Source organism: Drosophila willistoni, assembly GCF_018902025.1.
Source record: "Drosophila willistoni isolate 14030-0811.24 chromosome 2L unlocalized genomic scaffold, UCI_dwil_1.1 Seg168, whole genome shotgun sequence".
NCBI lineage: Eukaryota > Metazoa > Arthropoda > Insecta > Diptera > Drosophilidae > Drosophila > Drosophila willistoni.
Genome location: NW_025814047.1, coordinates 1129289 through 1144057, shown reverse-complemented (window position 1 = coordinate 1144057; position 14769 = coordinate 1129289). Strand labels below are relative to the sequence as shown.

At 36.6% G+C, this 14769-nt stretch overlaps 1 protein-coding gene and 1 long non-coding RNA gene across 4 annotated transcripts in view; one reads left to right on the top strand and one right to left on the bottom strand.

Moving 5' to 3' along the window:
- The window catches only part of LOC6643228 (neurogenic protein mastermind), a 106781-nt gene that overhangs the window by 36741 nt on the left and 55271 nt on the right, over window positions 1–14769 (bottom strand). The gene's annotated exons all lie outside the window — the stretch shown is intronic.
- LOC111518745 lies at window positions 974–9446 on the top strand. Of its 3 annotated transcripts, none has more exons than XR_006953865.1 (3): window positions 974–1033; window positions 9014–9119; window positions 9209–9446. It is a non-coding gene; the product is annotated as an uncharacterized LOC111518745 (long non-coding RNA). The 3 variants fall into 3 exon arrangements; XR_002724067.2 differs by lacking the exon at window positions 974–1033 and adding an exon at window positions 1151–1216; XR_006953866.1 differs by lacking the exon at window positions 974–1033 and adding an exon at window positions 5087–5196.

Here is a 14769-nt window from a genome sequence, read left to right as displayed (position 1 = left end):
GTCTCCAAATTCCGCCCTCATGGTCTTCAAGATCTCAAAGTTTAATGAAAATCATGAATAGAAGTTAGGAAATTCTGCTTCTTTTGGCGATTTTAATATGCCCTTTCAATCAATGGGTGCCGAGTATAACTAAGCGAGATAAACAGACTACATTTGGCGCTAATGCAAACGGCGACTCATGACAGCGACTGAGACGGGCGACGGCGACGACGACGACGACGATGAAAACGACGACGTCTACGGCGAATTCTATGGCAAATATTTAATATGATATTTATGGCCAAGGCAGACGGCAGGCAGGCAAGTAAAGGAGTGTGTATACGGGGGGGTGGAGGTTTTTGCAAAGAGCCCGGTGATAAATGACTAGAACAACGATGCCTATAGTCCTCCTTCACCCCCGACAATGATGCCTACTGCTCAATCCCCTTTTCGCTTTACACTGTTTCCCCTAGTTAAACTCAACTCCAAGTCCGTTTCCAATTCCGATGCCAACTCCACAATGTGTATATGTATGTATGTATATATATACATATATTTAGGTTTATATGTGTACCTTGCCGTGCTCATTCAAATGTAACAGCACGAGTTGCTGTTTCTGTTTCTGTTGCTGTTGCTGCTGCCGCTTTTGAGCCGAAGGTGAGCAAGCCAAATCAAACAAACCGAAGCGCAAAACAAAAATAATAATAATAACAACAACAATGCTGAAACGCTTCAAGGGATTTTGCATGCATTGTTGTTGCTGTCGCAGTTTCTGCTGTTGTTGTTGTTGTTGACCAGAAAACTGCGCTTCAATAAAAACTTGGCTTAGGCAAGGCGAAGCAAGCCAAAAAACTGTGTGTGTGTGTGTGTGTGTGTGAGCAGAGAGCAATCAAAGCTCTGTTTAATAACAGAGGGCAAAACAAATCTCTGTAAAAAAGCTTAACAGGGCAGAGAGACAAGAGCGCATTAACAGAGAACTCAGACACGAGCCAAAAGCCATCACGAGACGACGGCGACGACTACGACAAGAGCTGGGCTTAAGCTTCAAGTTACAGTTAGTTGCAATATTTTTACATTTCCGTCTACGTATCAAACAGCAACTACAACAACAGTTTGACATTATCTTAACCAAGATTACCGATTTAGACTAAAAACTTCAGATAGTGTTGGAATTATAATGCTTTACAGTTAGCTCTATCAGTTAATTGTATGGAATTTTCTTTCCAAATGGAAATTGGTAAGAAGAACAACAAAAAAAATGCCTGCTAATATAAATGGCGGCGCCACACAAATCAAAAAACTGGCGCCATCTTAAGGAAAGTCCAACCAAAAAAAACAGAACGCACAAGCAAAAAAAACAAATTTTAATTGGAAAATGAACAACAAAAAAAAAGAAATAAAAAGTACAGTCTCTCATTTTTCTAATTGAAATGCAAATGAAATAAAGCTAAAATTAGCTTTAACAAACGAAAATCAAAGAAAAGAACTCAAAAAAGAAGAAGAAGAAAAAAAACACAACAACACTAAAGAAAATTCAACGATAATTCAAATGCAAAATGTAAACACTTCAAATCGGTGAAAGAAGAAGAACAAAATATAAGTATATACACAGACACACAGATGTGAGCGTGTGTGTGTGTATGTATCAACGACTATGATATAAATGCAAATGTATTGGGTGGCGCGCGGCTATGAAGGCAAATTGGTATATCAAGAAGCAGAAACAGAAGTTGAGCGCTATGAAGAAGAGTTTGCTCGAGGAGGCAGAGGAGGAGGAGACCACAGAAGATGGTTTTGGTGCAATGTTGCACACGCAACGTAGACGACGCGACGCTCACACTAACAGAAAATGGCCACGTGGGTGAGAGAGGGGGGCATTCTGTGTGTGTTTGTGTGCAAGTCTTAGCTTGGCTTGGTTTGCCTGACTGACTGACTGACTGCGTTTGTTTATGTAGATGACACAATTCTCAATCTCAATATGTATGTGTGTGTGTATAAGTGCGGGTGTATATGAGCCTGTTTGCAACTACATATCTTGGCATCTAACTATATACATATATATCTATTACTAAAACTGAGCTTTGTCATTTAATAAGGTTGAGACTTACAAGGTGATTTAATCATTTATTTGGAGTTGACATTTGACAAGGTACAACTAGTATTAATACCAACTAATTAATATCGAGCAAATAGTAAGACCAATAAGGGCACAAGGGAGATATGATTTCAGGGTCACAAGAACAGAGAACCTGAGAAAATAAAGATGTCCCTTGTGCAAGTTATCACTGTACACTGTCAATTCCTTGAGTTATTTCAATAGAGAAAAACGTGTTTCATAGAGCCGTACGATGAGCAGTTTAAACGGCTATTACAAGAGACTCAAACTAGTTTTACAATTTCACAGATATAGAAATTAGTATGGTAGAAAAAATAGTTTATTTCAATTGTTTTGCATTTGTTCTTTACTTTCTTAATTTTTAGCTTGAACTCAAACCAAACCTTTAACTTATATTTTCAGATTTTAGAGATATAACTTTAATTCCTCCTTCCTCCTTCCTTCCCTTTAATTCAGATTGACCAAGTTTATTTGTTGTTGTTAAGAACTTAAAGCTGTTAGCTTCTCATTATATGAACGGCTGTTAAATTGCTGGGATTGTATCTGTTATGTAAACTTGCAGTCACTTTTCTCAGGCACCGCCTCCTCCTATTCAATATTCATTCTGCGAAATTTACCTGGGACAGAAGAAGACAAAGTCAGAGAAGGAGAGAAGCAGAGCCAGAGAGGGAGAAGAGAGAAAGAGAGACAGAATACTGATTAGCAACAAATGCAGCGTAAACGCAATTCGAATGATAAATCAACTTGGCTAAAAATACAACAACAACAATAACAACAAAAACAGAGTCAGCGGCCAAATAAGGCAAACAATTGCAAAAATCTGCATGTGCCTGTTGTTGTTGTTGTTGCTGTTGTTGATGTTGTTATTGTTGGCTTTGGTTTTTATATTTTCTTTGGGTGGTCAAGTTGGGGCGCTTGGGAGGGTAGGTAGATAGACGGGGTGAAGCAAAGCTAAAAATATTTCACTTTGCTCGCTTAGAAAATCCAAAATTAGCTGGTATGGGCTGCACGACGAAAAGAAGCACAGTGGAACCACAGTAAATGATGTGGCAATTTGAATGTTTTATCAATGAATAGAAGTTTACATTAAACTGTATGTTTAAAGGCGATTGCTAATAGTTATTGATTAAGAGTAAATATTATTTTTAAAATCTCAAATGCCCTCACTTCTTGGCCATTATACTCATTTTCTCAAGGCTATCAATTGCTAGATTTATAACTGCAAACTTGTTTCATAGAAAAATAGAATTAATCGAATGGCAAACACAAATACAATGTTACTTCACTTTATGGCCACTGTGCGACGACGACGTCACTGTTGAGCGCGCAGCGATGTCGACGTCAGCGTTGGCGGCGGCGTAGTCGCCAACAGCATGATGGGCAGCAGCAGCAGGGTGGCAGAAAGTCTGCCACTGATAACGGGAAATGGCATGCCAGCAACAACTACAGCAACAACAGCTATCAACAGCTACTGCTCTCTCTCTTCTATCCCTCTATCTCTTACTCGCCTGCACTCACTCACATATTCACTCACCCACACACACACAAACACACAGACACACACACAATACTTTGAGACTCACTCTTGCGTACGCTCACTCGCTCGCTCTCTCTCTCTCTCTCTGTATTTTTCTGTTTTCACTCTTTTGAACTGGCAACGGGCGCGCGCGCTCACACGCCAAAATAAACAAAACAAATGTAAAGTGCACCCTTTGGCCCTCCTACCCGAGCATCACCTAGCCTTTTCACTCCACCCTTGATACAAGAGAACCACTTCCCACATCCATCCCCCATTCCAACTTCTTGTGTTCCTCTTTGTATCCTTCTCACCCACATTTCCTAGGACACAAGCCATGAAAATAAATATGTGGGCATAACAAAAATGAAAATTGTACGCGAAATGTGCCGCAAATGGCAGGCAGATTTGCCATTAAAATTTATACAAGGGATCAGAATGGCGTTACACCACCCTTCTCCATTGCCCACTCTGTAGGAGTCGTAGGCGGAGGTAGGGAGTAGTAGCAGGGTTGTTGGTTTTTGTGTTAAAGGAAAACATAGACCAAACATTTAGTCAGTTAGTCGCTCAACAAACAAGAAAACATATCATAATGGCGCATAGCCGAATCGCTCTGTTAAATGCATGTTAAGCTACTGTTAACTAACATCATAATCATTCTATCACAAATCGCCTTTCAAACAAGCTAATTCCTTGAAAATTTATCGGCTTTTGTCTTAATTTTTGATTTTTAATTCAATTTTTGAATTTTTCATGTTGGAATTGTATTTCACTAAATTGGGAACAATGTAAGATTGAGATTAAGAGTTACTAAAAGCAAAAAGAAAATGGAAATTTTAAATTTTACTTGTTTTTTTAATATAATATAACACAGAAACCCTGTTTATGAGTTGTATATGAGTTAGGTATACAAATTTAACCAATATCAAGGATTAAGGATAATAAACCAGGACAGATATCTAGATTTCTCCAGAGAAATCAATTTCGCAATCGAATTTACCATTTTATCATATAATTTCTCTCTTATTTCATTTTAAACACAAAAATACTTTCATCTCCTATGGCAAACCTAACTTTATTAAGTGCTGGATTTTTGATATTGCAATTTTATTGTTGTATTTTTCAGTATGTAGTTTTTTTATGCATAAATTAAGTGATGGCAATTTTTCAATGATTTTTCTTCATAAATCAACTAGAACTGTAGTGCGTTGGTTGTGGTGCGAATGAAATGCGGATGAAATTGAAACTCACTTTGGCATATGTTTTGTAAATTAATTAATATATTTTACACGTAAGTGGCAAAAATAAATCATCGACAATAGAACAAAAACACAATACATACTATGTATGTGTGTGTGCGTGTGTGTGTATGTGTATGGATGTATGTAAATTATGGACTTTGACAGTTTCCCACTTATTTTTTGTTGCTGTTGCTGTTTTTGTTTTATTCTTTTTTACTGTTGTGTCGCGTGAAAAATGGCAATATCATAATGGCAAGTGATAGCCTAACCAACAGTCCCAGCGATGTGCTGACAAATTCAATTAGAGTTAAAGTTACAGTTAAAGTTGAAGAGGTGCGGAAGAGGTAATAGAGTAGCGCTGACGACACACACACACACACACACACAACATCATCATCAACAACAACAACAACAAAAACTGTAACACTAAGTGAGCTTTTATTGCTGTTGTTGTGAGAGAGCGAGAGCGAGAGTAAACGAGAATCAATTTGCAGCGCATCATATCACGAAAAGGTTTTAACGTGCTCGGATTTGTCAATGGCTCTTCTGTTTATTGAACTTTTCACAAGTTACTCCCATAGCTCTAGAATATATCAAAGTGCCTCTTGACTTGGTGTAATAGTTTCTAATTACTCGACTAGTAACGCTCATATTACAACAAAGATCCTTTCGTTTACTGACTTCAAAAATTTCAATCGATTTTTGATAAATGTCAACTTTTGAATAAAAGTTATTATCCATATTTCCTTGTAATTCAAAACCAACTAAATTTGTTTTTAGGTTTTCGTATCATTTTAAAATACGCTAATTATATTGCACAACACTGCGTATACGTTATATATAAATATGAACCAAGAAAAAACATAAAAATTTCCAAAGCACATTTGGATTTCTAAATAATATAAAAGGATTTTGATTACATTTTTCTAAAATATTTCGGTTAATAACAAATGGCCTTTAAAGACAACCGTTACGTTTACGACTCGGTTAATAATTATTCCTTTACGTAACGGTTTCAATATATGTATATGTATATGTATGTGTCATATTTTTACACTGTAGTTTAACTACTTGTTTTGCATAAAACTGCGTATACGTAATATGTTAATGTGAACTTTTAGTTTGACTACTACAAAAACCATTTAAATAATATATATACAGAGAGTGAACTGCTAAATGATATACCTAACTAACTATATAGTTCAGTTTTGAGACATTTTAAGGCAAATCAGATTTAAAAGCTATACTATTAATATTACGTATACGTAATGTGACAAGGCAATTAATTAATAAACAATAAACATTCTCGTGAAAAATCACGAGGACTTGACTTGACTCATTCGATTTGATCAATTTTCTGATTGACATTTTCTATATAGACTTAATTTCTGTATTATTTATGTATAACTTCATTGATCTTTTACAGTTTTTTTTTTTTTTTTTGCAATCAAATTGATTGAATTTTCTTTTGTTGCAACAAACGAGAGACATGAGAGATGTTAGAGGGTTGCTGCTCGATTGAAGGTGGATGGTTCAAAGAGAAGATGGTGGAGCGGGTTAAGACAAACAACACAATTGTTGCTGCTATTGTTGTTGCTATTGTTATTACTTGGTGTGACGCCTTTGCAATTGTCTTAGCTGCTTGTCGTCAAGTGGATTTTCTAGTCTAAAAACGCTGCTGCTCGTCGTTTCTCGTCGTCGTCGACGTTGACGACGTCGACGTCGGCGTTGGCGTTGACTTTGTCGTTTGTCGTGCTGCTACTCGTTGTCGTTGGACAATATTCAATTAAGTGATGTCGTCGACGTTGCCGTAATGAAATGAAATTTTACTCCATTTATTTATTTATTCTCTTGCTGTGTGTTTATGCTGGTGTGTGTGTACTGTGAGTGTGTTTTGTTATTTGTTTATGGCGCAAAAACAAATCAGTTAATTCGATCAAAAAATACAACAACACAACAACAACAAAAAATACAGAAATAATAAAGATGAGAGGGCGTGAGAGGTTCAGGAAATCTTAACTTATTAGGGTCAAAAGGAGAAATGAAAACGAAATGAAAATGCTGAAGAAAAGGCCACCAATTAACAGTTAAGGGTATAAAGGAAAAACTTAAAACATGCGCACATAAGACGCCTTTGCTTAAAGCCAGGCCACAAATTACCCAAAAGCAAAAAATGGCCCCAGAAAACACACACAAAGGGAGAGGGAGCGAGAGAGAGAGAGAGAGAGAGAGACAGAGGCCAAGGGGAACAGGATGCCTCTTAAATTGGTCCTTGTTGTGTAGAGAGACACAAACAAACAGACGACGTTAGATAAAGACGGCAAACAGGAAATAGTGAAATACCGTTAAGGTTGTTGCCTCAAAACTTCTAGATTTCTGATAGACAAGATACAGCCAAGGGAAAATGGTGGTCGGTATGTGTGTATGTGTGTGTGTGTGTGGAGACTGTTGCCATATGTCCTAGAAAATGTGCGACGGCTGCTCAGAGCTTCGCTATTTTGTGAGACAAATTTTTATCACTTGCTAAACTTTGCGGCCAAGGAGTGTAAAACCAAAAGGGGGCTAAAGGGGAAGAGAATGGGAGGGGACTGCTAGCTTATGGTGGTTAAGATTTTTGGCTTGTTGACGTTAAATAGGCTGTTTCTAGCTGTCGTTAATAATAATAGTTATGATTATGCTGATGCTGATGCTGATGATGATGAGGATGATGATGGGGGGGAGAGAAAGAAATGTGATAACACCCAGGGATAACACGATGATCAAGAGTGGGAGAGACCGTAAGACACTGTAAAATGATAAAAATTATTAATTTAGAGCTCATTCGTTGAGCATTTTACACAAAGGATTAAATGAATTTAGTGTAGGTGTATAAGTAAAAATGCTGCGAAAGGCAACTAAGCAACAAAATTTTCCCTCTCTGACAATGAGGAGTGGAGGTAAAGGAAACGAATACTTTTCAGTTTTCGTCAGTTCTTTCAAAGATGCATATAGTAAGCAGAAACAAAAATAAAGCTAAAAACCTAAATATCAACCTATAAAACAGATAAAGAATGACTAATGAGAAGCTCAGGTATCGAAATAGGATATATATTTTCAATATATATTCTGATATAAGAACGCGAAATAAATATGCTAAAACCCGAATTATTAGCCTACAAAAATAAGAAAGAGTGACTAAAACGAACCTCTAAACTAAATAAGTAAACTAGAAAACAGATATACCATTATTAATACGAAGTATTTATATTTAAATATAATCCAAATTAAATAGTAATAGCAAATGATGCCTAAATACTGAAGTAAGCTAAGAGCAGCTAGTCCTTAAGCTGGATTATTCTAGATTAGTCTGTCTAAAATTACAAAATGTAATTACATTAAACCAGCAACAATTCTCTAAATGTTAAATTTATGCACGAAGACATGAAACTCAACAAATTATTATGATCTTAGGGAATAGTTTATAATTAAAACACTTATTCATAGACCGTAACCTTCATTTGATTTCCATCATTTGGCCATCTTATTGTGATTTCTACTTTCTCTGGCATTTCTCTTATTTCTTCAACAAGTTTTTCGCCACTTTTCTCGAACAACTTGAATTTACCTTCAACTTTGTACACACAAACTGCAAATCAATTAAAAAACGGAAAAAAAATCTGCGACCCAAATTTGTTTAAACAAATGAAGCATACATACACCTACACAACCACACACGTATCACACACACACACACATGCATAGTTAAGTATGCACTAGTTGTTCTTCCTTTTTTTTCTGGGGGCTGGGTTGTCCTGCATTTTGCTTCATCTCCATTTGGGGGTTCCTGTCCCTAATCACCAGCAAACAAAAGTCAAATCAAAAGAGAAGCCAACGCAAGGCGAGGCAACAACAAGATTTAACCACAGTGCTGCAGCAAGCTCGAGTGGTGGGGGGAGGGGTGGGGAGGGGAGGGGAGACAAGAATGAAAAGGAGCAAGACGATGGCGAATGGTGGAGATGGTAGTAGGAAGAGGAATACTGTGAGTACTGTGCAGCAGCTAACAAGCAAAACGTCAACGTCGACTATGACTACGACGACGACAACATCATCGTCAACTTCATCATCATTCTCATCATGATGATGGTTGCAAGCGACTTCCAATTATTTTTTATATTTTTGCAGCAACAAAAGGCTCGGCATGGTGCCCCTTGGCATGGGCGAGAGGGGCGAGGAGGTATGCGAATAGCATAAAGGGAACTGCAGGCAAAAGTGGATTATGTGGCTGATGGTTTGTGCCTTTAAAATGTTGTTGGTTTCTTTCTTTTTAACTTATTTTTTCCCCCATTTTTCCTTTCTTTTCACTTTTTACCCTTCTAGGAATACAATAAGTGGGCCAACAACAAAGTTTGCCAGATATTTCTATCATTTGTATATAAATCATTAGCCATATCGTTATATATACATATACTTATATATACGTGTAAAAATCATGATCATAAATCGATGCTAATTAAAACACAATTTTTTCACTTGCCAATTTCGAGAAATCAGACTATAAATATTGAAGTCGTAGAGCTAACAAAGCTTTTAAGCTTCGTTGAGTTTGCACACACACACACACACACACATACGCTGAGTTTGAAGAGAAAGAAAGGGAACCTCAACCAGACACCGACACCGGCGCCCCATTACATTGCAAAAGGAAGAAGAGAAGCATACACAAGTGATAGAACGAGTGAGAGCTAGAGGGTGAGAGTGTATGAAAGAGAGGTGTATATAAGGCCGAAGCCTCTGGTTGGGCACACGTTGCTCGCCATATGCGCCCCACACAATTGCCAAAGTGCAGGGAATATAAAGGGAATTGGGGTAGAGGGTCTTGGTAGAGCACACAAACTGCTGACTGACTGAATGTGCTGTAAAATCGTTGTTGTCCACCCTCCCTCTTTCATCTCTATCTGTTCTTACCCCCACATCCATATAGAAACACTGACTAAAAGAAATCTATGCCCTAGAATAGCATTAAACGGTAAGGAAATGCAAAGCTTTTGCTTAGTAAACTTGTTTCAAATCAAAATCTGGGATATAAAGAGATGTATTCATTTAAAGCGGTACCACGTGGCGTATGCTTGATTTTAGATATGGCGACTAGGAGAATTTAACACAATAAAAGTGTAATGATAGACAGCATACATATGTATAATAATATATGCAAATAACGGCATGAATAAATGAAATAAAATGAAAATATTTTAATGTTATTATCTTTATAGAAGACAAGGTAATGAATTTGTTTAAGAAACTTGAACTAAACTGAACCGCTTAAATTAAAGCGTTCCACAGGACGTATACTTAATTTAAGGGTTTCTTTATCCAAATTATCATTTTAAAGAAGCATTGAACCCCTTTCACCCCTTTGTAACAATATTACTAGGTAATATATTAATTCCATATGAATTAACTTGGTAAAATAAAAATTATAATGAAATTATTTTTGCCTATTTGATTAACATTAAAGCAAATATGTCAAAGACAAAATATTTGCCCGAACAAAATAATTGTTAGATAAAATTTTTCCAATTTTCGTCAATTACATTATTGAAAATTTACTGACATTTCTACAAGAAACTATTGAAACTTACAACTGGCAATTTGATTTGCAATGATGTCTAAATATGATTACTTGTATACAAATATTGTCTATATATTGCTTCATTGTTTATGGTAAAATAAAAAAAGCTTGGAAAGTTAACAAGAAGCAAGTAAAATGTTATTAGACCTAATGAAAGTTATTTAAATTTTAGTATTCGTCCTGATTTTGTGCCAGCTGTCGCCTCTTTTAGACTAGCTAATATACATATTTCTGTCACCCAAGCAAATTGAAATGGCATTAAAGACTATTGCATGCTCTTTTTTTTCAGCAGCCTCTTCCTTAAACACAAAGAATTCCCCTCCTCAAATACTGAATTTTATTTTTAGTATAAATAAAAGACTTACCTAATTGAAATCATATAAATAAACTCTTATCTATGGCATATCACATATATATGTATGCTAAAAATTCCTTGAGAGTTCATTTCAATTCTCATAACATTTTCATTTGAACCACTGTGCCACGTGTCGTATACTTGATGTTACATGTGCCACACAACTCTCGTTGCCTTCTTCTCACTCTCTCTCTTTCTCTCTATCTCTCTCTATAAATATATATATATATGAGGCCATCTCTGTCTCTGTCTCTTGTCGAGTGGTGTGTGTCATTGTGTGTGTGTGTGTGTGTGTGTGTGTGTGCCTGCTGCCTGGCCTGGCCTGCGTTCTGCAGACAAATTTCTATAAATTATGCATTGTGTGTGTAAACACGACAAGTTGAATTGAAATTACGGATTTAAATGCGTACCAAAAGCGAAGAAATTTTATGGCTGTCACTGTATTTACTAGATATATACCAAACTCTATATATATATAGTTCCTCTATATATTTATTTGCTTGTGGCTGCTGGCTTATTAAGTACCTTGTGGCAATAATATCAACTGGTAACCTTTGCCTTTAACATTTTCCCATATCTTTCATCTGCCGCCAAAGAAGAAACAATCTCATAAATTTAATTGTTTAAAGTCAATTTTGCCGACCAAACTGACCGAACATTCATATTGCAAATTTTATATGCAGTTAAAAATAAATACACAAACACAAAAAAAAAAGCGTCCAGCCAGTCGCTTGATGTCCCTTGTCTTTCTCCTCTCCTCCCCTCTTTCCTTTATTTCTTTCTTGTTTCTTGTCATTGTCACCTTTTGAACTTCCGTTTTTATTTTGTATTCTCCGTTGTTGTTTTGCCGACGTCGTCGTCGTCGACGGCGGCGGCGTCTGTTGATACATTTGACTGTCACCCAGTCCGGACGGTCGCTCAGTCGGTTGGTCGGCAAAAGTTCACTCAGACGTAAATTTTTCCTACATGTCAGACGGCCGCCCGGCTCATTGTCTATATGGCAATGAATCTACCCATCTATCCTCTCCCCTTGAATATCCACTTGCCATCCCCTCTAAAGCCACCTCACGATTCATTTAACTTTTCTATTTGGCTGTTGGAGCTGCTAAAGCGTTGTCTTTATTTGCAAACATTTCGTCACCGTTGACATTGATGACGACAACAACAACGACGACGACAACGACAAAGGGGAGAGCGAAGGAAAGGGCAATGATGACGCCGCCGACGCCAACTACGTCCAGGAACAACAATCCACAATTCGTTTGTCTGATGACTGATTGTGAGCCTCATTGCAGTGACTTTGCTTTGCTTTGTTTTAAAATACGTAAATTTATTTTTGTAAAATCCAAACAACAACAACAAAAAACCCCCCACTGAAAGCTCGCAATGAAAAGTGTTTCGAAATGTGTTCAAATAGATGATATATGTATATATATGGATGAAACCAATTTATTTCAAGTCAATATGCTCTATTAAGCAGACCTTAAGGGCTCAATTTCTATCATAAGCTACTGAAAGTTACTAATTTTGAAGTTTGTTACACTATTTGAACATTACTCATACGACATGTTGACTATACAAAAAATATTAATATTTTAGAAAGGGCCAATGTCTTTGGGAACTAAATAGTAAAATTTCAAAAATTGTTTTGCAAAAATCTAGAAACTAGATGTAGCATGTATTCTTAATTTAAAACTTATTTAACTTATTAAGAATCCTATTTTTAAAAAATCGCCCATTATTTTATTTGTGGGGTTATCCCATTTGCAAAATGTTGGTTGTACAAAATATTTATCACCAAACTTTTCTATATAAAATGAAAACAAAAAAATGTTAATAAAGTTTATTTAACTTAGATATTTTAATATCATTCTCTCAGCATTTCAATTATGTTTAAGATTAAACATAGTGTTGAACTGACTAGAATTACACGTTGTGGGAAAAACGCTTGTAATTCGAAACTAACCCAAGCGATCACAACGGCAGGATGTCAAGTGGCCGAAGCCGTGGCCAAAATAATAATAATTTTTCAACCCTCGAATACATGGGTGTGAGTCGTACTAGAATAAGATCTCCTAAGAACAATTGTTACCTTTTAGAGCCTAAGAGTCCCTAGTTCATATTTTGAATTCAACGAATGAAGATTGGGTTATTTTCCTTCTCCTTCCTTCTTTAAGCCCCAAAACGTTTTCAATAAATTTTTTGATGATGGTTGTAACAAGGGAAGTTAATACCCGAATTTGAAGGATTAATTTTCAAATTTTTTCCACAAACCGGACTGCATTTTCTATGCTGAGAATATACTTCAACAGATACTCAAGTGTGTAATTAAACTATGAAAACTAAGAACTTAAATTGCCTTTGTCCAGCATCAAACAAAAATAAAGAGACTAGTCTTAGATCGCCTTATGTAAATTCAACTTTTGAAGAAATTTGATAAACCATTATTGTCACTTGCAATCAGGGTAAATACATATATATGTAGTCATGGTCATTTTGACGAAATACGCAAATGTATTTTGGCAGGGGAGGGAGGGCTCAGAAAGGCAGCATCGGCATTTATAAAGAGACTAAGTGTAATGTTAAGGGGAGTGAGGCAATTCCGAGGAGTAGGGGCCCTCTGACCATGCAGTGTAATGAATAATTGAGCACACACAGAGAATGAGACATGTGTACGTGTATGTGAATCGTGTATTTGTGCAGTTAATTTGCCATTTCCGCTCTAGTAAAGTAATGAAAAAATTTTTTTTTTTATTTTTTCTTTCTCTGTTTTTGTTTTTCTTTTTTTTCGTTTTTTTGTTTTTTATTCTGTTTGCACTGGCAATTCCACGAAAAGCGCCCTGGAAACACAATGCCAATGCAAGTGGTCAACAGTTGAAGTTCCATTTCATTGTTCCAAGAGTTAAGCCGAAACGCTAATCACCCAGGATGGTCGAGAATCCTTACTTCTCCGTTCTCCCTTGTCCACAACTCTTTATCTGTTTGTCTGTCTCTGTGCCATTCCAATAATCAAACATGACGGTGGGGCAGCAGAAAAGCTCATTAGAGCTCTATAGCTTTCCCTCCCACCTCCGCTTGCTTGCTTGCTTGTTTTAATCAATCCCCTTGCCAGCCCCTTATTCAATCTCACTTTCGCTTCTTTCATATGCAAATTGGCTAATGAAGAAGACAGCGGGAGTTCGACCATTGAACTGCAGGTGAAAATTGTTCAAGTGGAGAGGGTGAGAGGGTGCTCGGCCGATGGTGCCAAGGGAGAGGTAATCAATTTTTCATCATGCTGTCATCTCTGACTATATTATGGATATTGATTTCCCCCAATGGATCTTTCAATTTGCAGTGATTTAATGTAAATTTACTTTGATTATTGATTCATTGCGTGTTAACAGTCCAAGCGAATCCTTTCGGACAAACGTTTTACATCCAAGTGAGCGACAAGTGCTTAGTGCTCACTATTCACTGTTCACTGTAATCGATTCTCGCCAATCGCTATAATGACCTCAAATTGGATGCCCACACGACAATAACAAAGGCAACAACAACTACAACAAGGAACCACAACGAAGGCAAATGGCGGCCAGGAAAAAGGGACAGAAATAGTAATAACTACATGGGCAAAGGGACAGGACAAATCGAATGGAGTGTCGGGAGAACAAGTGAATGCGAGAAATTGCGTTAGATTGCGGTTGTGGTTTGACATTTGGTTTTAGACAGGCGTGAGACTTTTACAAAAAATGACAGAAACAAGTTAACTCACAGGAGAAGCAAAAAGATAATTGAATAAGTGCGAAATATTCTCTTAACTGTGTCAATATTTGTTGTGAATATTTTTCTTTGAAGTAAGTTCTTGAATGTCTTAATGAATTTATCAGTAAAAGTCTTTAAAATAAGCTACTTTTTTTGTTTTCCTTCTTTTAGAAACTTTTTAGTTTTCTCCAGTGGTGAAGTATTGCTTTA